Raw genomic sequence first — 3,375 nt, 5'->3', positions numbered from 1 at the left:
GAACCCGGGTCTCTGGCGCTGTGAGGCAGCAGTGCTAACCACTGTGCCACCGTGCCGCCTATATGAAAGCATTTAATCCCAATAGTCTACTCAGTAGAGTTAGATCTTGTTTTTTTACTCCTTGTCTTTGTGCATTGTTATGGACTAGGCCAGATCACTCAAAACATTCTTAAGCAGGCAGCCCAGACCATAACTTTGCAATTTGTTTCAGTAAGAGTACAGTGAAAGTTACCTGGAGTAAGTTAGTGAGGTTGACTACCAGGTTTTAAAACACACAGAAACTTATTCACAAAGTTACACAATGAAACAGAAAGAACAGAATAAAGAACACCTTCAGAACTCTGTATCCAAACTAGAGTTAATTATGTCATTCCGAATATATACAACAGTCCCAATAAGCAAACCTCCTTAAAAACAGTAAAAATGGAACAAATACTTACAGGTTGAAGTTAGAAGGGCAGAAAGACAGAGAGAGTCTGCCAGCCTGTTTCCATACCGCTGAACTCCTAACTATTTCTGGACTGAACTGCTCAGCTAGAGAGCTGACATTTCCCTTTCATTATACAGGTCACTTCTAAAACATGACCACTTTGGCCTGAAGTCTCATCTGTTTACATATAAACAAAAGGCTTCTCAAAATCCTTTTTCATCTCTGTACCAAACTAGTCACTTCAGTGCTGTGAGGGTTTTATGACACCTCTGAAAAAAACAACAAGGACACAGTATCCTTGAGAAAAGGAACAGCTTTTAGAAAAAAGGGACCAGCTTTGTGACAACATTCCTGGAGTTTAAAATAGACATATCTGGAAAAGGTGACTTTCTTCTGCGAGGGGAAAGATAGACCCTTGTAGTTCTTCTTGTTAAGTCTCTCTCTGTTTAAAGTGTCCATGATAATTTATAAATGCAATATTTCTTTGGATTCCCAGAATGTTGCCAGACAATCTTCAAATTTAAAACCACACTATTCTGCAGCAGTCCTCCTTTAAATTTTAACTCGCTTTGGAATTAAAACAAAACAAAAGGCTGATAAATACTTTGGAGTTTTGAGCTTAGGATAGATTATCCAGCCTTTGGAGTCCTAAATATTGGACAATTGCTTGTAAGATATCTTTTCTGTTAAGTATGATATTCCCTGCAACTTGTAATTGAACTTCCAATGGTTATAAGCAATGTTTTGTAAACTAAGGCTTATTAGTTGATAATTTGTGATGCTTATTCCTGAACTGAATTTAAAACTTATGATAATGCCATTGACATAAATGTTAGGTTGTCAGGTTTGACCTGGGTTACCAATTTCCCCAAGGAAAGCATTGGGTTTGATTGCTATTTGAGACTGTTCTACTCCATTTAACTCTGTTTGGCTAGTTCTTTGATTTTAATCTTTCTGTGGCTGTGTCCTACTTTGGCATTTTACCTGAAAGTGATGCATTGTTTTATAAAAAATAAAACATTTGGATTTGATAACTGAGAACTGTTCACACCTGTGAGGTTTTTTTTCCTCCACCATATTGGCAAGGAGTTTTAGCATCAGACCTAACCAATGCACTGACTCACCCTTGTGAGGTTTTTTGTCTCTATACCTTAAGAATTGAATGAGCTCCAAAAATCCCTAGTGCAGTTTGATCTCTAGCTTTAGGATTTATCTATGTTGCTTCAGGACCTCTGTTTCACTCACAGTGGAAAGGCTTTCTCTCAGGACAAATCATCTTTTAAGCATAATAAATTTGGTAAAGATTCATCAGTAATGATTATAATTAAACCACTTGTGGATATCTTTGGATGCAAGACTCTTCTTTCGAGAACATCATTAGTTTTGGGATAGAAAGAATTGCCAAATACTTTCAGTACGTCTTCAATTGTGCCTGTTGCTTTTCTTTACCCCTTGATGAAAAAATACATCATCTGCAGTGTTCTCAATTGTGTACAGAAGTACATTTATTTGTTCAGCTTCTGACTTGATCTACAGTTTAGAAGTTAATCGATGACACAAGTCTTACCTTCTCCAGCCTGTCTAATCTTCTGTATCATTTGGTTCATGTCTGAAATTAAATCTTCCTGGCAATGCTGTGGTCGTGGCTTCCTAATGTGATTAGTGTTTTGTTTCTCACAGGTGTGATGGAGTCTCCAAAATAAAAACAAAATCCACACTAGTCCTGAATTGTTCATTTATTTTAATTTGCGCAAATGCTTATTTGCTTTACGTGATTGAGTTTGTGATTTCTGAAGCTCTCTGCTCCTAGATTAAGAGTTTCTTTCTTAGTTTTCCAATACCGAAAGCTAATGTTTCCAAATTAGCCAATTGGACTCTTGTGTGATTTTTTTTTTAACTTTGTCCACCCCAGTCCAACACCGGCTCCTCCACATTATTTCTTAGCCTTGTTAGTTTTGTCTTTTTCTAGCTAAGCATCACAGTATTTATGAGCTACTATGGTGATCCCTGACCTTAGTTGCAACATTTTGTTATTCATTATCTTTTTCAGCATGAATTACTCACCATTTAAAGTTTCCTGTTTGTACCAGACACTTAAAGATTTCTTGAAAGGCCTGAGAAATGGCGAGCAACAAAGTTCTTTGAATTTACACCAAAGTTGAATTGAGGATATATTGAAGAGAAAGTGAGGACTGCAGATGCTGGAGATCAGAGCTGAAAATATGTTGCTGGAAAAGCACAGCAGGTCTGGCAGCATCCAAGGAACAGGATGCTGAGGTGGGGTCATGGTCAAGGGGGCAGTAAGAGGAGGTGTCCGCGAGCTGGCGTTTAGCCTCAGCGGTGTAAAGATCGGTGTGCCAAACTACTACCGCGCCTCCCTTGTCTGCCGGTTTGATAGTGAGGTTGGGGTTGGCAGAACAATTCTTCCGCCGCCTTCGCCTCCACGCCTACTTCTTCAACCAGGATTCTCGCCCACCCGCTGACGACCCCTTCTCCCGCCTCCAATACACCCCATCCACCTGGACCCCCGTGCTGGCCTCTTACCTGCCCTCGATCTCTTCATAGCCAACTGCCGCCTCGACATTAACTGCCTCAACCTCTCCACCCCTCTCACCCACTCCAACCTCTCACCCTCGGAACGCGCAGCCCTCCACTCCCTCCGTTCCAACCCCAACCTCACTATCAAACTGGCAGACAAGGGAGGCGTGGTAGTAGTTTGGCGCACCGATCTTTACACTGCTGAGGCTAAACACCAGCTCGCGGACACCTTCTCCTACTGCTCCCTTGACCTTGACCCCACCTCCCACCACCAAACCATCATCTCCCAGACCATCCATAAGCTCATCACCTCATGGGATCTCCCATCCACCGCCTCCAACCTCATAGTCCCACAACCCTGCACCGCCCGTTTCTACCTCCTGCCCAAAATCCACAAACCTGACTGC

Source organism: Chiloscyllium plagiosum, chromosome 15 (genome assembly GCF_004010195.1).
Source record: "Chiloscyllium plagiosum isolate BGI_BamShark_2017 chromosome 15, ASM401019v2, whole genome shotgun sequence".
Taxonomy (NCBI): domain Eukaryota; kingdom Metazoa; phylum Chordata; class Chondrichthyes; order Orectolobiformes; family Hemiscylliidae; genus Chiloscyllium; species Chiloscyllium plagiosum.
Note: the sequence above shows the minus strand (reverse complement) of the source record.